Genomic DNA, 24,137 nt, shown 5'->3' with positions numbered 1-24,137 from the left:
AAACATTCGTTAACTGGATTCATGCTAATTTTTACTTTTATTTATTCTGTTGTTTTTTCAGCTTTATTGAGGTATAGCTGACAAATAAAATTATAAGATATTTAAAGCGTACAGCATGATGATTCACCAAATAATGTTTTTCCAAAGAACAGCAACTTTCACTTATATAACCACAATGCAATGAACCAATCCAAGAAATTTAACACTGATACAAAACTAGCATTTACTATATAGTCTACGTATAGGTGACATTGTATCCTTAGTGCATTGTATTAGGAGGTAGGTATTGTCAGTTTGTCCTGTTATTAGTGGTATTAAGTTTCATCACCAGATTCTTCTGTTATAAACGTAAAGGTATTATTTTACTTTTGTAATTAGTAATTAGCATTTGGGGAATATGTACTGACTGTATAAATATCATTTTCTCCAATTGTCTTTCACCCAGTCTCGTTCTGGCCTTCATTGATGAAATTACACTGAACCAATTTTTATAATGATGGTTACAAAATATCCGGATTCTTAAACCTCAATAATCTGCCAATTTCTTTTTCCCCCAGGTTTATTGAGATACAATTGATACATAACATTGTGTAAGCTTAAGATATACAATGTGTTGATTCGATACACTTGTATATTGCAAAATGATTACCGTGATAGAATTAGCTAACACTTCCATCCTGTCATATAATTACCATCGCTTTTTTTGTGGTGAGAACATTTAAGATATACTCTTTGCAGTATCCCACAGGTTTTGACATGTTGCACTTTCATTTGCATTTGTTTTGAGATATTTCTTGATTTATCTTTGATTTCTTCTTTGACCCATTGGTGTTCAGGAACATGTTGTTTAATTTCCACATATTTGTGAATTTTCCAGTTTCTTCCTGTTATTGATTTCTAGCTTCATACCATTGTGGTCAGAAAAGATACTTATGATTTCAATCTTCTTAAATTTACTAACACTTGTTTCTGACCTATCATTTAATCTATCCTAGAGAATGTTCTGTGTGTGCTTGAGAAGAATGTGTATTCTGTTGCTGTTAGATGGAATGTTCTGTATATTTCTGTTGGTTCCATTGGTCTAAATTGTGTTTCAGGTGCAACATTTCCTGTTAATTTTCTGTCTGGATAACCTATCCATTGTTGAGAGTGTGGTATTGAAGTCCCCTACTATTATTGGATTGTTGTCTATTTCTCCCTTCAGATCCATTAGTATTTGCTTAATGCATTTAGGTGCTCCAATATTGGGTGCATATACATTTATGATTATTATATCTTCTTGACTAATTGGCCACCTTATCATTATATAATGACCATCTTTGTCTCTTGTTACCATTTTTGCCTTAAAGTCTATGTTGTCTGGTATAAGTATAGCTACTCCTGCTCTCTTTTGTTTCCACTTACGTGGAATATCTTTTGCCATCCCTTCACTTTGAGCCTATGTGTGTCCTTAAAGCTGAAGTAAGCCTCTTGTAGGCAGCATATAGTTGGGTCTTGTTTTCTACCCATCCAGCTACTCTCTGCCTTTTGATTGGAGAATTCAATCCATTAGCATTTAGAGTAATGATCGATTGGTAAGGACTAACTAATGAGATCTTTTAAATTGTTTTCTGGCCATTTTGTAGTTCTATTTTCCTTTTATTCCTTTCTTGCTGTCTTCCTTTGTAAATTGAGGAATTCCTTAGTGGTATGCTTTACGTTTACCTCCCTTAGTGGTACCCTTCCTCTTTACCTTTTGTGTATTTACTGTACATTTTTGCTTGGCGGTTCCCATGTGGCTTACATAAAACATATATATAACAGTCTATCGTACACTGATAATTTCATTTTGATTACATACAAAAACTCAATCCTTCTACTACGCCCTTTTATATTTTTATGTCACCATTTACATCTTTTTATATTGTGTAACGATTGACGTTAACAAATTGTTGAAGCTATAGCCATTTTAATACTTTTGTCCTTCAACCTTTGTATAGAGTTAAGTAGTCAACACATCACCATATTACAGTATTCTGAATCTAACCCTATGCTTACTTTTACCAGTGTGTTGTATATTTTCACATGTTTTCATGTTACTAATTAGCATCCTTTTGTTTCAGCTTGAAGAACTCTTTTCAGCATTTCTCGTAAGGCATATTTAGTGGTAAGGAATCCCCTCAGCTTTTGTTTATTAGGGAAAGTTTTTATTTTGCCTTCAATTCTAAAAGGCAGCTTTGCTGGGTAAAGTATTCTTGACTGTCAGCTTCTTTCTTTCAGCGTCTTGAATATATCATCCCATTCTCTCCTGGCCTGCAAGGTCTCTGCTGAGATATCCACTAATAGCCTTATAGAAGTTCCCTTGTACGAGTTTTTTTTTTTCTTTTGCTGCTTTTAGAATTCTCTCTTTGGTTTTAGACAGTTTTTGTTGTTGTTGTTGTTGTTTTGTTTTGTTTTACATCTCTTGGAGAAGATTGTTTTGGGTTGAAATTTTTAGGTGACCTATTAGTTTCATGAACTTGGATATCTAAATCTCTTCCCATGTTTGGGAAGCTCTCAGTCATTATTCTTTAAATAAGCTTTCTTCTCCTTTTCCCCTCTCTTCTCCTTCTGGAACTCCAATGATGTATACATTATTTTTTATGGTGCCCCATAATTCCCCTAGGCTTTCTTCATCCTTTGCCATTCTTTTTTCTTCTTGCTCATTGATTGGATAATTTCGATTGGTCTATCTTCGCACTCATTGATTCTCTCTTCTGTTTGCTAAAGTCTACTGTTGAAGCTCTCTATTGAATTCTTCAGTTCAGTTATTGTATTCTTCAGCTCCAAAATTTCTGTTTGGTTCTTTTTAATTTTTTCTATCTTTTTTAGAACTTCTCATTTTGTTATTGTATTGTTTCCTGATAGCATTAAATTATTTATCTGTGTTCTCGTGTAGCTCTCTGAGCATATGTAGAATAATTATTTTGAATTCTTTATTGGGCAATTCCTGGATCTCCGTTTCTCTGGGGCCAGTTGCTGAAATGGTACTGTATTCCTTTGGTGGAGACATGTTTCCCTGATTCTTCATGATCCCTGTAGCCTTCAATAGATGTCAGCATATTTGAAGAAGCAGTCATTTCTTCCAGACTTGATGGACTGACTGCTGTAAGGGAAGCCTTTTACCTGCAGAAGGGGGCATACTGGATCATGTTGTGACCCTGAGTCTACTGGTGCAGGGTGCCAAGTGTGGTCTGGAGAAGTGCAGTGTCTCTTCAGCTCAGGCCGCTGTGTGGTCCTTGGTGAGTACTGCATGGGGCGGGGGCTGGGGGCAGTCTGCAGTGGCTGCAAGGGCTGTTAGGATCCTAAACTGTACCTCCAGTTCCAGTAGCTAGTGTAGGTGGTGGGGGTGGCCAGAACTGGTGGTATACATATACTTGGTTGTGGAGGCCAGCTGCAGGTGCCCATGTAGTGACTGAGGCTAGTTGCAGACACACTCGTAGTGATGGGAACCAGGGCAGGTAGCAAGGGTCGGGCTAACTATGTGCTCTCTAGTAGCTGCAGGGGACCTGGCTGTTCACATGCTTTCCTGTGGCTGCATACTCTCCCCTGCTTTCCTGTGGCTGCATACTCTCCCCTGCTGGGTGTGCACCCTGCAGTGGAGGCTGGTGATGGGGTCAGGCTGGGGGCGTGCAGGTGCAAAGCCGGAGGTGGGCACAGGTGGGCAGGGTGGTGCTGGCCAGTGACAGACACGGCCTGATCTGGGCCCACAAGCAGCTGTGGTTGTGCGTGCACTCACCCATGGCTGCTCACTCACCCGTGGCTACACACCCTCCCCGGGGCTTGCAGGCTGCAGTGGTGCACAGCTACAGGGGCTAGCCTCCAGAGCAGGCCGTGGGATCACCTAGGGGTGGGGGGTAGGCTGGGATTTTGCACTTAGGCAGCTGCAGAAGCTCCACCCGGCTGTGAGCATGGCTCCAGGGCTCTGATAGGGGTGGGGAGGGACTCAGGCGGCTGGCCTCTTACACTTGCCCAGCCGCAGAGAGCTCACTGGCTGCAGGTGTGATCTCGCTTCTGGTGGGTGGGGTGGCAGTAGGTGGGGAGCGGGGAGAGACTCAGGTAGTTAGCGTCATTGAACAGAATACCTGTGGGGCAAAAGCTGGAGATATCAGCAGCGCGTCTGCAGCAGCTGTGCTGGCCATTGGCTTCATCAGTGGGAAAACCTGAGTTTCTGTGCAGGGCGGGTCTCTGTGAATCACGCTCTCTCCCACTACGTGTCTGCTAATAATAGCCTCTGCTTTCCTTCCTAGCTCGTAGCCGGCTGTATTGACATTTCAGCTTTGCTGGTGGGGTGGGGTGAAACTGAAGCAGAACCTTCGTGAGGGGTCCCAGGAAGCTGAGGACGCTGTCACTCACCCCACTCTTAAGGAAGGGGTAAGGTTTGGTGAGGGGCACTCTTTCTAACTGGGAGCTTCCTTCTTAGCCCTGAACAACGCCAGCTGCAGGGGCTGGGGTGGAGGGGTGATGGGGGCCGAAAGAATTCGTTTTTCTTTTCTTTGTGTGTGATTGTTCTCAGGTTTTTTGTTCCACGGTGTTGCTGAAAGTCCCTAAGTGGACTCTAGAGGTCTCCCAGAGCTGTTTCTGTTCAGGGAGAGTGTCCAGTCATTAATCTTTGTAGGGAGATCAGGAAGCTGGGTTCTCCTACGTCACTATCCCGTAACCTAATTTTCACTTACGAATGGACCTATTAAGAAATGGAGTGATTTTGCTTGGAGAAAAGAAGCCTTCAGAGTGGCTCAATAATATTTATGTAATCTACATTTTTATATTTATTTTGTGCATAAAGGATTTCTATCTGACAGAAAAGGCCAGTTATCGTCAATATTGTGTGTGTGTGTGGGGGGGGGTGTGGGTGTGTTATGAAGTAAAATTGCATGAGGAAGAAGCTAAGTTATAAAAGGACAATTTCTCAACTCTAAATGTTGTTGTGTATATACCATTCTGTGGACAAAAGGAAGTACTAAGAAACATTAGACATGAATAGTGGCCGCTATGAATTTATTTTCTTGATCTTACTCTGAGAACTGTACCTGTCTGATTTCTGGAAACAGCCCAAAGTATTATATTCTGAAACTTCATCCTTCGGAGAAGACTACTCCAAATACAGTTAATCTGACTTATGTTTTAAAAATTAGGCTCAAAAGACCTTCATAAGTTTCAGAATTACATTAGAATATTAAGTAATCACCAAGTTTACCATTGTGTTAGATCACTTGATTACTAAACATGGCTTCCTCTTTCCAGTCATGCAGTTCCCAATTAAGTAACAAGAAAATCACCAGCCCTCCCACTCACATAGAAGCTAAACATCACTCTTTCAGATCAGATGGGGGACGGTGGGGAATTCAGGGCAGAAGGAAGGAATCACCTTTGTCTTTCCTGAGATTTTAGAGCAAATTTCAGATATCCTTGCATTGGTTGATAAGAAAAAAGAATCATGCTATCTGAGCATTACCTGGGGTTAGTTAACGCACCTGTAGTGGCTGAAAATCACCAGAGCACACGATTCACATGGTAGTTATTCCATATGTAGCTAATGAAGGTCAGCACACCTATCTGATGATCCTGTTTTCCAGTTGGGACCTCTGCAGCACCTATCCAGGGCTAAAGTATTAAACTCAGGCAACTCTGCTGTCAACTTCCTGGTGCATTTATTACTCAGTGTTTCATTCTTCTAGGGCCAATGTGCCTGTGACTTTACTGAGATCAAAGGCCACATCCAACTCACAATGAAAGTAGACTGTAAAACTCCTTTCAGGAATATGACTTTTTGCACTTTTTTCCTTTGTAGAAAACATTCAGCAAATTTTACTTTCCACTTGGTAGGTAGAAAAATGCATTTTGAGAAATCTTCCTCTTTAAGATATTGTATATCGAGAGTGGAGGTGGAAATAGGGAAAAAATGAAACATCACTAGATGATACAGCATTAATGAGACGGAGTGAAACAAAATAGGGAATATTAAAATTAAATGGAGTGATTCTTTTTCCTTGCTTTAAAAAAAGTAAATAACATTTCAGTTGATTGCAATGTGGCCCCGATTTTCCACTTCTCTCTGTATCCATGTCCTCTGATATGTGGCTTCACAGTTTCTTCCATCAAGAGGAGTGTATTTGCTCACCGCTTGAATCTGGGCTATTCCTGTGACTTGCACTGACCAATAGAATGCAGTGAAATTGATGTGTGTGTTCTAGAGTCTAGACCTCAAGAAACCTGGCATGCTTCTCTTCTCTCTTTTTCTCGTCTACCTTTTCCAAGGTAGTATGCCCAGGCTGGCTTGCTCAAAGGTAAAATATGTAGAATGGAGCAGATTCGACCTAGTAGTGCCGAATCTGGAGGGGTCCAGGATGAGAGTTGAAGGTGATTATATTCATGCTCACATTGCCTGGGAAAGTTTTCTGGGGGTTGCCATAAAGAACATGTTGGCTTCACTGTGAGTAAAAACACTATATCCTTTGAATTGTCATGACTTATGTGGAGTTTTACTTGCTTTGAAAATCCCTGGGATCATGGATCCCAAATTGTTGCCACGTAGAAAATACAGGAAATTTATTTTAGACAGTTCTACCCAAATGACTAGCATGTTGTTCTCTGTAGAAATAAGCTATCGGGCAATCTTACTGTCTGAAACAGAACTAAAAACTGGGGATGAGGGCAGGAGGAAGTGTCTGAGCTGCCAAAGTAGAACTAAAATCCACAAACAGTACATTAAACTCTGAAACCAAATCTGCCAAAAACAATCTGAAATTCAGTCAGAGCTTTTTCACACTTGCCATAACAAGCTTCGTGACCTTGGTCCCAGGGTTAAAAGAAGAGAGAAGAATTATTAGAGGTATACACACAATGGTACCAAGTGACATCTGAGAACCTAAAGAAAGGGCAAAGAAAGAAATGCTACAAACAGACTCAAAAACTCAGAAGCGGGCTTCCCTGGTGGCCCAGTGGTTGAGAGTCCGCCTGCCGATGCAGGGGACACGGGTTCGTGCCCCGGTCCGGGAAGATCCCACATGCCGCGGAGCGGCTGGGCCCGTGAGCCATGGCCGCTGAGCCTGCGCGTCCGGAGCCTGTGCTCCGCAACGGGAGAGGCCGCAGCAGTGAGAGGCCCGTAACTCAGAAGCACAACAATCTGGGGTCATTTAGTGTAAGGGCAAAGAGGTCCATATACCTCAACAGAACTTAAAGGCATCATGGTACTGTATTCCTTTTTTTTTTCTTTTGGTACTGTATGTCTTCATTCATTCATTCATTCATTCATATTCAACAAATGCTATAAACACTGAACTTTTTCTCTGGTCAGTGTACTGGCCAGAACCTAAAGGGCTGGGAATACTCATTAGAACCTACAATTTGACACAATAACATGTGTAATGGCAATGATGTTTTTAATACTCCATTCACAAAAGAGTTAAATCATGTTGAGTCAGCTAAATATTCATGCACAGTGGTTAAGATTTTTGCCTATGTTTAAACGGTAAATTTTCAATTATCTGGAAAGTGCAGATATTGAGAATGACTCATTTCAGGGTGTTCCTAGACGGCTTAAGTTTTGCATTATTAGTATGTCTAATAATAAGTTAGTATGTCTAATTTCCAGTACAGGAATGTCCACATTTCTTGGAGAAAGGGAAGGAGAACTTGTATAGGTTTTCCTTAAAAAAATAAACTTTGTTTACAATTAATTTAAAGATAAAAATCAAGAATTAGGTTGCTTTAAAAGTGGGGAGGGGAAAACAGTTACATGATATTTAAGGCATTGAAAAAGAAAAGTAGTTTTATGCTTATAAAAACAATTCCTTAAATCTTCTGCTGAAAGTGAAAAATACAGAATATACTAAAAAAAGTTTTTTCTTTTAACTTTCACTTTCTTACTGGTATTTAAAAACAAAATTAGTTATTTTCAGAAATGAGGAAGTTTTGACCTGCTGGATAAAGTTCTGCTGAAGGTGGTATTGATTGCTTTCAGATGGCAGAGAACTTATAAGCTCTTCTCTAAGTGAAGATTATACTGGGAAAATGAATCCAAAGCATACCCAGCATTTAGAAAAAACATAGCCTTGTTAAATAGTCATGAAACCCACAAGTCACATGGAAAAGACAGATTGAACTACACAATAAAAATTCAGACACTTACAGTTCAAGATGGTGAACTGACCCTAAGCAATTGTCCTTCTCTTTCTCCCAAGACTCATAAAGCACATTTAAAAATAATAATAGTATAACCCATGCAAAAAGAAGAGGACCATCAAGGGATAAAAGATTTCAACATATTCCTAGAAGCTGGATAATTGGTAGAGGAGTGGTGATTCATGAACTGGGATGGAGGAAACCAAAACCAGAATTATGTGAGGAGGAGACTAAAGCTTAGGAAGATGCCTACCTATCCTGAAGAATGCCAGAGGGTTTAGGGACATGGAGATACCAGAGATAAAGAAGGAGAATAGTGACAACTGTGACTGACAAGGGTAGAATCCCTCATCCAACCAATGAAAGTTCCAGAAAGAGTACAGAGATAGCAGGTGGGAGAAAAGCATCAAAGAGATAAGATAATTTATCTGCGCTAAATGACACAAGTCATCACGCTGATAGATTCCACTGAGTAACCAGTACATTGAAAACACATCCCCACATCTAGACACAATTTTACAACATTTCAGAATATCAGGTTAAAGCAAGATGGCAATAGCCTACAGAGAAGAAAAATTAAAGCAAAATCAAACAAATCAAAACACAGTTAACCCATAATGCAGAAAGACTCAAACTGTTTCTACCAACACTGGCAACTAGAAGACCATGAACTAAGGCCCTCAAAGTTTTGCTGGAAGTTATATTCAACCTTGAATTCTATGCTATCTCAGAGTAGGGCCTCTCAAAAGCAGAGTTTAAAGCAAAGATTAAAGTGGTGATACTTTGCTTGCTAGGTATAAGCCCAGGGTGGTGAGGGTGAGGAACAGGGGAAGTGAGGCAAGGAAGTATGAAGCACCAGATGTTAAGCATCACTGCACTGACCACCGATTCACATTGAGCCCCAAACTCATTACGTGTGTATGCTCAGTGCTTGAGTCTTCTCTCGAAGGCCTTCAAAAGGCACTGCACCTCCAAGTGGTCCAAGAAAGAAAGGAGTAGGAATTTATCTTGCCAGTGTATTCCTCTTGTCAGTTTTCCACTGGTCAAGATCCATTCCATGGGACTGTAACCTCCTATGACGTTGCAATATAAGATATACATATATTCCAGACTACTGGCCAGATCTCCTAAAACCTTTGTAATTTCCTAAGCAATATAGGTGCTAGGAACATCTTTTGTTCTAATATTTGGTCTTTGACCCCAGTTGCTGATACAGAACTCCTAAATCTCTTGGAATTTCCTGAGTGATGGGAGCATCTTTGGTTCGAATGTGGCGACTGTTGGTGGACAGAATTCTAGAGAGTTTTAGTATAGGGGCTGGTCACCTGAAAGACCAAGCCATAATTAGAAGCAGGGAAATTTCAGCTCCACTTCCCTATCCTCCAGAAAGGGGAGAGGGGCTGGTGATTGAGTTAATAACTGATCCTGCCTGTGTGATGGAGCCTCCGTAAGAGTCTCTGAACTGCAGAGTTCGGAGAGCCTCCAGGTTGCTGAACACATAGAGGTGCTGAGAGGGTGGCACGTCCCAAGAGGGTGTGGAATCTCTGCGGCTCCTCCCCCATACCTCAAGCTGTGCATCTCTTCCATGTGGCTATTCCTGAATTGTATCCTTTTATAATGAACTGGTAATCTAGAAAGTAAAATGTTTTCCTGAGTTCTGTGAGTTGATCTAACAAATTATCAAAGCTGAGGAGGGGATTGTGGGAACCCCAATTTATAGCCCGTGGGTCAGAAGTACAGGTGACAACCTGGGACTTGTGATTGGCATCTGAAATGGGAGCCATCTTGTGGGACTGAGCCTTTAACTTGTGTAATCTGTTGATAACTCCAGGTAGATGGTGTTAGAACTGAATTGAATTGTAGGACACCCAGCTGGTGTTGGAATATTGGTCACACTTTTGGGTTGCATGGTCCAGCCTCAGTGACGTGTCAGGAACTAGGAAGACATCATACTCTGCATCGGGACATTTCATTGAAGTCTGTGTGGGGAGGAAAGGAGCCAGCCCACACAGATGGGGCTCTGACCAAGAGGGAAAGAAAGGAGGCATTTGAGAGAATCGGAGAGAAAGAAGCACGTAGTTTATATCCCATAACCCAGCTAAACACTCCATGGTGAGGCAGAATAAAGACATTTTCTGACTTCCATTTTCCTTTTTTTGAATTATTTATTTTGGCCATGCCTCGTGGCTTGCGGGATCTTGGTTCTCCCACCAGAGATTGACCCGTACCCTCAGCAGTGAAAGCACCGAGTCCTAACCACTGGACCGCCAGCAGTTAGCCAGGGAATTCCCTCGAATTATTTATTGACATATAATATATGTAAAGCAAGTTGTATAATGAGCACTAATCTTGACTGTACAACTCGAGAATTTTTTACATATGTAGGCACCGTGCAACACCATGAAGATCGCGATATAGAACATCTCCAGAACCCGATTTCCCTCATGCCCCTTGACAGTCAATCCCCTACCCCTTAGAGGTAACCACTGTTCTGACTTCTAATATCATATACTTGTTGTTTTTTGCAAGCTCTGAATTTCATACACATGGAATCCTGTAGTATATGCAGTTTTGTGTCTTTTGCTCAAAAATCTTCCTGCGATTCATCCATGTTGTGTGCAGCAGAAGTTTATTCTTTTTTATGGTGGTGTAATCTTCCATTGTGTGATGCCACTGAAATTCATTTATCCATTCTTCCATTAATAAACATGTGGTTTGTTTCCAAGTTTGGGTTATCATGAGTAAAGCTGCTCTAAACATTCTTATATATCTTCTGGTAGACATATGCATATATGTAGGAGTCAGATTCCTTGATCATAGAATAGTGTATTTTTTGAAGGTTTTTATTTTTTATTTTTATTTTTTAATTCCTGGCTGTGCTGTGCAGCATGCGGGATCTTATTTCCCCAATCAGGGCTCAAACCCATGCCCCGTGCAGTGGCAGTGCAGAGTCTTAACCACTGGACCACCAGGGAAGTCCCTGAGTAGTGTATGTTTAGCTTTAATAGACACTTTCAAACTTTTCCAAAGTGGTTGTCCCAATTTATAACTTACTAGCACACTATGAAGGTATAATAATTAAGAAAGTGTGGTATAAGGGCAAGGATATAAAATAAGCTATATATATTTTTTCAAGTTTATATGTATATTCAACTTAATATATATTAATAAATCAAGTTAATATATTAACTTGATGTAAACCAAATGTACGATTGCAATTAAGTCAAGGGAAAGGATGGTCTTTTCTATAACTGGTGCTGGAACAATTCTACATCCATATGGAATCATATAAACCTTGACCTCTACCAAAATTAGAGATTAGCATAGACCTAAGTGACCTAAATGGAAAAGGTAACGAACAAAACTTCTAGAATAAGACATAGGAGACTATATTTATGATCTTGGGGGTAGGCAAAGATTTCATAAACAGTATACGATGAGCACTAACCATAAAAGAAAAAAGTTAAAAATCCGACTTTATAAAATTAAGAACTTCGGTTCATCAAAAAATATCATTAAGCAAGTAAAAAGACAAGTCACAGATGGGGAGAAGATAATTACAATACATATATCCATAAAGGACTCATATTCCAAATATATAAAGAACTTGTACAGATCTGTAACAGAGACAAAAAAATTCAAAATGAATAAAACACTTGGACAGTCACTTCTCAACAAAATATATCTAAATAGCCAATAAACATGAAAATTTCTCAATATTATCAGGAAAACTCAAATTAAGATCACAAGGCAATCCTACCTCGTATCGACCAATACAGCTAAAATTAAAACTTTTGGTGTTAGTGGGTACATGGAGCAATTGGAACTCTAAGACATTTTCAGATTTTTAGGTACACTAAAATTAACCTCCCGTAACTCTTTCCTGAGAAGTCACTTGAGGCTGTATTTTTGAAAAATGAGGAAGTAATCTAAAACAAATGAGGAAATGGGATCTAGAAAGCAATTGTTCTAACCCAAGAGAACAGAGAAAAAATGTCCCAGGATTATGGCTGTGGTGTATTTCAGGCTGAGCAGCTGTTCCAGACAGAAGCAGGAGAAGAGTGCTCCAAAATGATCTCCAGGAAATAAAGGAAGTTGATGGAATAAGTAAAGTGTTAGAGAGCTGGGTTTCTTGAGCATGTGGGAAAAGCATTTGATGGAAGTTAAAAAAAAAAAAAAAGGAATCCATTCAGACGTCACTCTAGGAATATTCTCTCTTTAGTGGTATAGACATGACATTAGATCCATAGACAAGGAAAAATAATACTAGCACAACTCAGCTCGAAGATAATAATACTAATAAAAAATAATGATCTATATTATGTATAATGTTATAATGTCATAATAATGTAAATGTTGTTTATTGGTTTTCTGATTTCAGAATTATTACAAGCATACGTCATTTTATTGTCCTTCCCTTTATTGTGCTTTGCAGATACTGTGTTTTCTTACAAATTGAAAATTTGTGGCAACCCTGTGTGGAGCAGGTCTGTCGGCACCATTTTTCCAACAGCATTATTTTTAATTAAGGTATGTACATTGTTTTCTTAGACATAATGCTATTGCACACTTAATAGACTACAGTATAGTATAAACATAACTTTTATATGCACTGGGAAACCAAAAAATGTGTGTGACTCGCTTTATTGAGATATTCGCTTTATTGTGGTTGTCTGGTACTGTAATATCTCTGAGGTCTGCCTGTAGACAAATCACAGGAGAATTAGGTATATGTAAAAAGTTCTGGAAAGATGCACACCAAAATAATGATATGATAATCTGAGGAAGTAAGAGAGATTTGGGGTTAGGTGAAAGGGAATTCTCACTTTTACTCCATGTTGTGTTGTGTTATGTTATGTTATGTTACTTTTTGGATATTCTGATCAGATTTCACATGATCAGATTCATGCATAGATATTGCTTACAAAACTTCAGCCTGTTCTAAATTTCGGTGGGAAATGCAATCCCGGTCAGTCCATCTTATGTCTTTCCTCTTTTGAAAAACTTTCAAGGCTTCCTACTACTTCAGAATAGAGCCCCGACTTTTTAATGTGACTTAAAAGGGACTGTGTTTACTTCTTTGGCTTCACTTCTTTACTTCTTGATTTTGTACCTAATAATATTGATATTATGCCTAATATCAAGGGAACTGGAAAGTGCTATCCTGCCACATGCCTACAAGTAATACTTGACACTTGTGGAGAGCACCAGTAGTTCATGGTCCTTTTGTATACAAAATACGCTCCGCCCTTGCAGAAGGTTGACAACCCCAAAGGTCTCCCTTCCTGTCACAGCATTAAGCTCAAAGCCCAGGAATGTTGGTTGATACCCAGGAGTTACTGTAATTTCTACCTGCAAGCCAGTCAGTTCTCAGTTAACAGCCAAGAGCACGTTGCCAACATTAAGTTTTCCATCTTTCCCTCCTAGAGCTACAGGCTTAATAGATACATGATTTTAGATACAAGTGACTACAGGCAACATTTTTAACAAATGCTTTGCCTCTTGCATAACAAAGATCTTCACTTTTTCAGCCTTCAGTATCTGCTTTTTTGCCACTCACCAACAGATCGCTATGTCAAAGTCATTTATTTTAGAGGTTTTTCTCTTAAGTTTTCCTTTTTTTTTTTTTTTGGCTGCGTTGGGTCTTTGTTGCTGCCTGCGGGCCTTCTCTAGTTGCGGTGAGCGGGGGCTACTCTTCATTGTGGTGCGCGGGCTTCTCATTGCGGTGGCTTCTCTTGTTGCAGAGCATGGGCTCTAGGCACACGGGCTTCAGTAGTTGTGGCACGTGGACCCAGTAGTTGTGGCTCGCGGGCTCTAGAGTGCAGGCTCAGTAGTTGGAGTGCATGGGCTTAGTGGCTCCGCGGCATGTGGGATCTTCCCGGACCAGGGCTTGAACCCGTGTGCCCTGCATTGGCAGGTGGATTCTTAGCCACTGTGCCACCAGGGAAGGCCTATTTTAGGTTTTGTCACAGTATGCCCTACTTCTGATCTCAGTTTCTATGTCAGTAAGTCAGGATTAGGCTCTGCTGCAGTAACAAACAACTTCCAAATCTTACCAACTTAAAGCAATAGAAGCTTACTTCTTGCTATACTACATGACCATTGCATGTTGGCTGGGGGTGAGGGGAGATTGTTCAACATTTTCCTCCTATATGGACCCAGGCTGGGGCAGACTCCATCTTCTTGCTTCTGCTATGTGCTAAAGATGCTATATGCTTCACCTCATTGAATCCTCACAACTATTATTCCTGCTTTGCAGAGGAGGAGATTGAGGCATAGAGATATTAAGCAATTTTCCCAGTGTCATACCTCTAGGAAACAAAGCAGTTAGGACTTGAATCTGGGTGGTGTGTCTCCCACCAAGCTTAACTACTACCCTGGATCTTCATAGAATAATGATGAAGGATCGAGGTAAATGAATGAAGATACTGGCGTTCACTGGGATAGAGGGTAGGAGTTTACCTCAGAAGATGAACTTGGAAAATCACTTCTATGGTATTCTTGCTAAAATTGCTAAAAATGCATAGCCTGAATTCAGTCAAGATCAGACAAACCCAAATTGAGGGACATTCTTAAAAAATACCTGGGCAGGTACTCTTCAAATATGTCAAGGTCATGGAAGACAAAGACGTTGAAAGTCTGTTCCATATTAAGGGAGACAAAACAACTACATGCAACATGTGGACCTGGACTGGATTCTGGACCAGAAAAAGAACATTAGTCAGACAATTGATGAACTTAAGGACTGTGGATCAGATAACAGTATTTTGCTAATGTTAACTCTTATTTTTATCATTTCTCTGTGGCGTGAAAAATGATAACATTTGGGTAAACTAGGGGATGGGTATTCAGGAATTCTTTGTGGTATTTTTCTCACTTTTTTTGTTTTTTGCAAGTCGAAAGTTATTTCAAAATTAAAAGTTGAAAAATGGAAAAAAAAAAGATGATCTTGGAAGAGAATCCTACTTTCAAACCCAGAAGTTTAATTAGTGACAATATATAAGAGCGAAATTAGGTTATGATGTTAAGTAAACAGTTAACCATTGAGTAAGAATAACGTGCACCTATTTTAGTAATTCCATTTACTTTGACAAAATGCTTAAGGCATAATCCTTGAATATAGTGCAGTATGGTTTCCAGATCTAGGGCCACCGTGGGTCCTGGAGTACCTGTGATTATCTGGGGAGATTGGATGTGAGAGGTGAATGGCTGTGGAAGGGGTTGGTGTTGCTTGAAGCCCTAGGTGCTCTGTGGATGGTCAACTCGAAGCAGCATTCTAGGTGGAAAAGAACCACCCTGAATGGAGAAAACTGGGTTCCTCTTACAGACTTCCTTCAGGGCGTGCTGGACAGGAGCTCTGAGTGATGTGTCCCTTTGTCTCCTGCTGCGGGATGAGAGTTCAGCTGTCTACCATCTAGTGGGGCTCCAAGAAACAGGAAACTGAGAACGGAACACAGAGGACAGTCGTGTTTTGCGGTCGTGTATGAAAATTGTCTCTAACACTTGGGAAAGGAGGACTAGCGAGTGTTGGACATGACAGAAAAGTCCACTGATATCAGTGAGATTGTGGGGTGGGCAGCAACTGTCACCACAGCTGCAACCACAAGGGATGCCATCCACCTCCTTCATGCATGACAACTGATCACACCCTCCCTCCTTGCGAAACTCTCTTCCCTGGACTTTTCGGGACCCCACCCTCTTCTCATTTTCTTCTGACTACACTGCCTGTCCCCCAGGCCTTCCCACTCCAGTGTGTGGAGACTCCATTTCCTTACCCAGAACCTCAGCCTGCCCTTTACTCTTCTCTTACACACCACAGGCAGTTCATTATCAAGTCCTCTCGACCGTATCTTGAAAGCATGTCCAGAATCGGACCTCCTCTGCTTCTCATCACGTCCACCATAACTACCTTAGTCTGAGCCACTGTCATCTGTCACCTGCACTACCGCAGTGGCCCTGCTAATGGGGCTCTTTGCTTCTGTCCCCACCGGCCTACTGTCCACTGTCAACACAGCAGCCATGGGGATCACATCCCTCCTCGGCTCAAAAATGTCAGCGCAACGTCATCTCACGCAGAAGTGGTCCCATGTGATCAAGTCCCCTGGTACCTATTTGGTCTTATTTCCAATTAAGTCCCTCCTTTTCTCACTCAGCTCCAGCCACACTGGCCACTTTCTGTCCCTTAAACATACCAAGATTGGTTTCACCTCAAGATCTTTACGCTTATGGTTCCGTCTGCCTGGAAGGCGCCTTCTCTCAGGAATCTGTGTGATCCACTCCCTCACCTCCTTCCCTTCTCAGATGAAATGTCACCTTTATGAGAGAGGTCTGCTCTGACCACCCCATCTGAGACAGCAGCCCTGCCACTGTCCCCTCCCTGAATCACCCCCCGGCCAGTGTAACTTCTTACTTATTATGACTTCTCTATGGCACCCTTTACCCCCTGAACATACCTGTTTATCGTCTGCCTCTCCAATAGGATGTAAGCTCCACGACAGGAGAGTTTTGTTCATTCGTTTCCCCAGAGCCTGGAATGGTGTCTGGCACATAATCAACCCTGAGTAAATGTTTACTGCATGAATTACTGACTTCATGCTGTACGTGGGAAGAGACTAGGTAAGGAAAGTAGGTCTTGGGAGTGTGGCAAGAGGAGGCCCAGAAGGGCTACTGAGGAATACAAATGAGACACCCAGCCCAGAGACCGCAAATGAAACAGAAGGATTTGGAATTCTGGTGATTTCTCTGAGGACGAGTTGCTACAAACCAGTAACTACTCTGTTTCTCCTACTTATACTCAGAGGCCTGGGAAATGCAGGTTCCAGTGTGATAGGTTTAAACTCTGACATATTTTAGCCATTTGAACAAATGGATATGTTTTATGGGAAAAGCTGGAGATCTCTGACTATCCATCTTGGGTAAGTGATCAAAGCCATCAGAGAGCCATGGTTTGGAATCTCAGGGAGAGCAGAGATTTTGAAGCTTAGACTTCAGGACACAATCAGTGGCGTCCTTCTGTCCCCTGGTGGCAGCACAGCTAACCTGCACAAGAAGACAAATGCCTGGAAGAAGAGAGGCAAAACAAAAATGTCAGGGTTCTCTCTCTCAAAGCCTGTAGCCACCAGAAGTGTGTGTGCACATGTGTGTTTGCCTGGGATAAAGATCTCGCAGTGTTTTTCCTTCCTGAAACCTGACCATGCTTCCTTACCCACATGACTTCAGCAACCCAGGGGACTGGTTTTAATGGAAGACATTACCCCGACAGCTAAGTTTTGATGTAAAACACACCCCTTAATCCAGGCTGTAGACAACCTCCTCTCATAACCGTCTGCCACATGTGCTTGTAGGAAGGATTTCTGTATGACTTCATGATGAGCCCTTCTCACTCCACTCCCTTCTATCAAGAGTCTACGAGTCCGGGGCTTCCCTGGTAGCGCAGTGGTTGAGAGTCCGCCTGCCGATGCAGGGGACGCGGGTTCGTGCCCCGGTCCGGGAAGATCCCACATGCCGCGGAGCAGCTGGGCCCGTGAGCCATGGCCGCTGAGCCTGCGCATCCGGAGCCTGTGCTCCGCAACGGGAGAGGCCACAGCAATGAGAGGCCCGCGTACCGGAAAAAAAAAAAAAAATTAAGAAAAAGAGTCTATGAGTCCAGCCATCCCTAACCTTCCCACTTCAGACTTTCACTTGCCGGAGGCATCTCCATCCCCCTTGTATTCTTCACTGTTTGCATCTTACCTCTGCCTAGCAACACACGTTTTACTCTTGTTTTTGTGTGACTGGAGATCTTATGTTTAAAATGTGTCCTGAACATAGTGGACTCCCAAGGCTAATGGTTCCCTTAACTTTAACATGCATACAGATCACCAGAGGAGAATGTCAAAAATGGAGAATTCCAGTTCTCCCCTACCTCACCCTCTACCTCTGATTCAGCACATCAAGCACGCACGGAGCCTGGGCATTTTCCTTTTAGCTGGCACTTCCGGTCTTCCCACTGTAGGTGGTTGGTCTATGGACAACACTTGGGGAATACTGGCCCAAATGGTAATAGAACAGACAGGGTTCTAAGGCCCCTCCTCTGACACTGCCCTGAACCATTAAAGCCAAAGAGTCAAAAATTTGTAAATATCATACGTAGAATTGATATGGGTTTTCTCATAAGATATGTCCTGTGGGCCGACTTGGAGAACAATATCGTCCAATGTTGCAAAGCCTTCTGGCCTCAGCTGCTGCTCATTCTCCGTCTGTCTTTCCTGTTTCTGGATCACGGCCAGCTTTAGCCAGGCTTGTTGCTTGAACCTGCTCCTTTGCTTGGTGCCAGTCTAAAACACTGGATTTTCTATTTGTTCCATTTTAGTTCTGTAGAGCCCTATAACATATTATGAGGGAAAAAGTACCAGAGAAGCTTCTGGACAGATGCAAATGGTTGATGTCGTGTCAAATATCTGTTAGATGAGAAGACTCTTGGTTTGGATTTTTTTTTAGTCCATGATACTAAAGTTTAAAAGGCCCTAACCTGGGTCTTCCCTGGTGGCACAGTGGTTAAGAATCTGCCTGCCAATGCAGGGGACATGGGTTCGAGCCCTGGTCCGGGAAGATCCCACATGCCGCGGAGCATCTAAGCCCGTGTGCCACAACTACTGAGCCCACATGCCACAACTACTGAAGCCCGTACACCTAGAGCCCATGCTCTGCAATAAGAGAAGCCACTGCCATGAGAAGCCCGCGCACCGCGACGAAGAGTGGCCTCCGCTCGCCGCAACTGGAGAAAGCCCGCGCCCAGCAACGAAGACCCAACGCAGCCAAAAATAAATAAATAAAATGTATTACCTGTTAAAATACATTAAAAATCAAATAAAATAAAAGGGCTTAACCTGCCCTCTTCATTGTACAGATGAGTAAAGTACAGCTGAAGAAAGGTGAAATGATTACTTCAAGATCACATAGCCAACCGGAGGTAGAGCCAGAACTAAAATGGAGGCCTTCTTACTCCCAGTCAAATGCCATTGTTGGCAGCAAAGAGGCAAAGCTACGGGCATTAACGAAGCTGATCCCAGTGAATGGTGCTCCGTGTGATTTTAGATACTTCAACAAACCTTGTTCAGCTCAACCGATGAGAAACCAAACCCTATGGCATCCTTAGTTTTTCTCTCTGCTTGGCTCCCTAGACCTACCAGTCATGAGTTCCAGATAATTCAAACTCCATTATATTTCTTACATTTACACATTTCCCTCCTACTTCCACAGCAATTGCTGTGGTTCAGGACAGTCATGCAGAAGAAACCCTACTGCAAGTTCTATGCAGCACACACACACACAAATACACATAATCACATATAAAGACTTGGGCGGGTAAGATATCCTAGGAATGAGAAGAGCAGGCCCAGCGTGTATGATTTTTGTGCTTTGTGATTCCCGATGAATCCCATTAGAATGGATCATTTTAAGGGCTGGCACAGGGTCTCTTTAGCCATGTGTATACATGTATATTTGCACACGGGAGGGGAAATTCCCTCCCATGTACAAATATATCTGCTTGCTGTTTTCAAGAGTCTGAATTACTTTCTCTCTTCTTAAGACAAATTACAGAAGAAATACGATCTATTAAGACTTAAAAGGTACACATCTTATAACCCAATGATTCCAATTCTAAAGTGTTCTAGAGAAACATTCACACGTGGACACAAGAAGCTTTGAGCAAAGGTATTCATATCAGCATTGCTTGTAAGAGTGGAACATTGGTGGAATGTCCACCAATAAGAAATGGAATAAACTGTGGCCCATCCATACCATGTGATACAATATAGCAGCTAAACTCAACAAGGTGGCTCTGTATATGTTGACATGAACAAAAATCCCAAAGGCATACCGTTGCCTGAAATGAGCAAGCTGCAGAATAACATGTTATATACATTTTTCAAATAATACATGCGTACATGTATATAAATGTGGAAAAGTCCCTAGACTCATATACATCAAAATGATAGCAGTTATTACCTCCTATTACCCTTGGGAGTGGATGGCAAGATGGGAGATCAAAAGGGGATAAGATAGGGAGCAAGGGGCTTGTTAAGCTTTTGTTATATGGAAAAGCTTTGCATAAAAAATGCATTCATGTATTGTGTAATTTAAATTACATTTTAAAAAGTAATGTATAATTGTTTAACTGTTTCTAACCATATAATACATAAAGTGAAATGTGATACTTCCCCTTTTCTTCTCCGTAATTTCTCTCTTCCCCTATTGGTGGACATTTTAGTTGTTTTCTTCTGTTTGTTTAATTTACTTTTACAAATAGTATTGCAAGGAAAATGTTTGTTTTTATCCATTCATGTTATTATTTCTGTTGTATAGATGTTAAGAACTGTGTTCATGGGATATAACACTTAAAAAACTGATAGACGTTGCCAAAGTGCCCTCCCCAAAGAGCATACTGATTCACAGAACAGTAGTTCTGTGGTAACTCTCTAGTTAGTATTATCAAGGGTGCAAGAGTAATAGCTGCTCCCAGACATACTGCGTTGGCCTTAAGGCCAGACAACAGCTGACTTAATTTTCTTCCCCTTGCCTGTTGACCATGTGTAGAACGATCACAGTGCCCGACCACATCAGGCGAACGGTGGAGGAGACTGGGATAGGGTGGGAGGGGAAGGTAGAGGCTGGTAGACCATGAAATTGAGGCAGACTAATGACCCATGGGCCACATTAACCCACGGACATGTTTTCTTTGGCCTGTACGAGGTTAGGCTACACAGTGTTTAAAAAAATAAATCGGAATCAGTGACAAGTGTTAAGGGAGCAGTGCTTCATCCCCACTCCTGTTGGGATTTCATATGAAAGGGATTTCACATGGTTCTCCATGTGGAGAATCATCAATTCACAGAGCATTCCTGATCTTTCTTTACTCTCTCACTCATTCCCGCCTTGGGAAGTGGAGTGGCTTCTTCTTACCTTCCTCTTTATTGATTCATCAGAGAGTATGTTTCTGCTTATGACTGGGCGGTAACTCTAATTCTGGGGGTCAATATTAAAAAGACCAGTTTCCCTCAGTCCCATTCTCCAACGGAAGGGTGATTTTAAAAAAAATTTTTTTTTTTATTGAAGTATAGTTGATTTACGACATTGTATTAGTTTCTGGTGTACAGCAAAGCGATTCAGTTATACATATCCGTATATTTTATATATATATTCTTTTTCATATTCTTTTCCATTATGGTTTATTACAGGATATTGACTAGAGTTCCCTGTGCTGTACAGTAGGTCTTTGTTCTTTATCTATTTTCTATATAGTAGTCTGTATCTGCTAATCCCAAACTCCTAATTTATCCCTCCCCTCCCTTCTTTCTCCTTTGGTAACTGTAAGTTTGTTTTCTATGTCTGTAAGTCTGTTTCTGTTTTGTATATACATTTGTATCATATTTTAGATTCCACATATAAGCGATATCATATGGTATTTTTCTCAGAAAGGTGATACTTTTTTTAAAAATTTTTTTTATTGGGGTATAGTTGTTTTACAATGTTGTGTTAGTTTCTACTGTACAGCAAAGTGGATTCCCCTGTGCTATACAGCAGGTTCTTATTAGTTATCTATTTTATACATATTAGTGTATACGTGTCAGTCCCAATCTCCCAATTCATCCCACCACCCTCCCCCCACTTTCCCCCCTTGGTGTCCATATGTTTGTTCTCTACATCTGTGTCTCTATTCCTGCCTTGCAAACCGGTTCATCTGTACCATTTTTCTAGATTCCACATATATGCGTTAATATACGATATTTGTTCTTCTCAGAAAGCTGATACTTCGATTTTAACCTGTCTTTCTCCTTGCCTCTTAATTTGTTCAGAACTCAGGAAGGGAAGAGGTGTACTATTTATGAGACCCCCTAGGTCCAAACACCAATGCTGAAAAGAACTGAGGTTTTGAAATTGAGACTTCATATGTTACATGGTGAAAGGACTTTGCAGGTGTGATTAGATTAAAGATCTTGGGATGGGAGATCATCCTGGGTGGGCCCAATGTAATCACAAGGGTCCTAATAAAGGGAAGGATAGAGGCAGGAGGCTCAGAGTCAAAGGAGGAGATGACAGAAGCAGAGGTCAAAGAGGAAAGAGATTTGAAATTGCTACATTTCTGGCTTTGAAGATGGAACCACTGACCAAGAAATGTAGGTAACCTCTAGAAGCTAGAAAAGGCAAGAAAATGAATGCTCACCTAGAGCCTCCAGAAGGAATGCAGCGCTGCTTAAACTTTGACATTAGTCCAGTAAGACTGTTGTGGAATTTTGACCTCTAACACTTACTGTAAGAGACTAAATTCATGTTGTTTCAGGCCACCAAGTTTAAGCAGCAATAGAAAACTAATACAAAAGTTAACAAGAAAGTAAAGTATTTCTTTTTTTTTAATTGAAGTGTAGTTGATTTACAATGTTGTGTTAATTTCTGCTGTACAGCAAAGTGACTCAGTTATGCATTTATACACAGTCTCTATTCTTTTCCATTACGGTTTATCCCAGGATACTGAATATAGTTCCCTGTGCTATACAGTAGGATCTTGTTGTTTATCCACTCTGTATGTAATAGTTTGCATCTATTAACCCCAAACTCCCACTCTATCCCTTCCCCACTGCCCCTCCCCCTTGGCAACCACAAGTCTGTTCACTACGTCTGTGAGTCCATTTCTGTTTCGTAGATAGGCTCATTTGTGCCATATTTTAGATTCCACATATGAGTGATATCATATGGTATTTGTCTTTCTCCTTCTGACTTGAAAGTAAAGTATTTCTTATATCCATATCTATCCCAAACAGGAAAACAGAAACTAGATCAAGATGACTATCTATTTCAGTAATTACGTGAGAGGATTTCTTTGTGGGAGTGTAGTGGGCATTGTTGATTACTTACCAGCATCCAATAGTCACCTCACCTTTCATACCATGTGACCCAGCAATTACATTCCTAGGCATATACCCGAGAGAGATGAAAACGTATGTCCACATAGAAACTTGTTCACAAATGTTCATAGCAGCATTTTTCAGAAGAGTGAAAAATGAGAAATAATCCAAATGTCCACTGACTGATAAACAGATAAATAACTATAAAAAGTACCCTGACTTTTACTGAAATATTTAGCCCTCTTCCATATCTCTGATATACTTTAGGGAACACTAACACTTCTTTGGTCTAAGTGTAATTCTCTCCTTGCTACAATGAATCATTCAGAAGCTCACATTTAAGAGAGTCAAGGCATAGAATTTTCCAGATTAAGAGATCAACTCATTACAGAAGAGCTTGGCTTTTCTGGCAATTCACTTTTTCTCTTTTATTATGTCTCTATCCAGTGGTATATCATGGGCAATGGTGGGAGTGGTCTTCCCTGGGTGCAAGCAATAAGAGGGCACATTGTAGAGAATTTATAGACAATAAAACCGACCAAAAGTTGATCTGCTTTTTTATGTTCTTTTATATGAAATTGTCTTTAGTCCATCTTCATTTTTTTTTAATTTATTTATTTTTATTTTATTTATTTTTGGCTGCATTGGGTCTTCATTGCTGCGTGTGGGCTTTCTCTAGTTGCAGCGAGTGGGAGCTACTCTTTGTTGCGGTGCACGGGCTTCTCATTGCAGTGGCTTCTCTGTTGCGGAGCATGGGCGCTAGGTGTGTGGGCTTCAGTAGTTGCAGCACGTGGGCTCAGCAGTTGTGGCCTGCGGCTTCAGTAGTTGTGGCTTGCGAACTGTAGAGCGCAGGCTCAGTAGTTGTGGCACACGGGCTTAGCTGCTCGGCAGCATGTGGGATCTTCCTGGATCAGGGCTCAAACCCATGTCCCCTGCGTTGGCAGGCAGATTCTTAACCACTATGCCACCAGGGAAGCCCCCATCTTCATTTTTTAATTGAAAGTTTTATTGATATCATTATAAATTCACATACAGTCGTAAAAAATAGTAGAGAGAAATCTCCTGTATCCTTTTCCCAATTTCCCCCAATGGAAGCATTTTCCAAACCTC

This window comes from Globicephala melas, chromosome X (assembly GCF_963455315.2).
Source record: "Globicephala melas chromosome X, mGloMel1.2, whole genome shotgun sequence".
In the NCBI taxonomy this organism is placed as follows: domain Eukaryota; kingdom Metazoa; phylum Chordata; class Mammalia; order Artiodactyla; family Delphinidae; genus Globicephala; species Globicephala melas.
The sequence above is the reverse complement of the archived record's forward strand: the minus strand, read 5'-3'. Positions refer to the sequence as shown.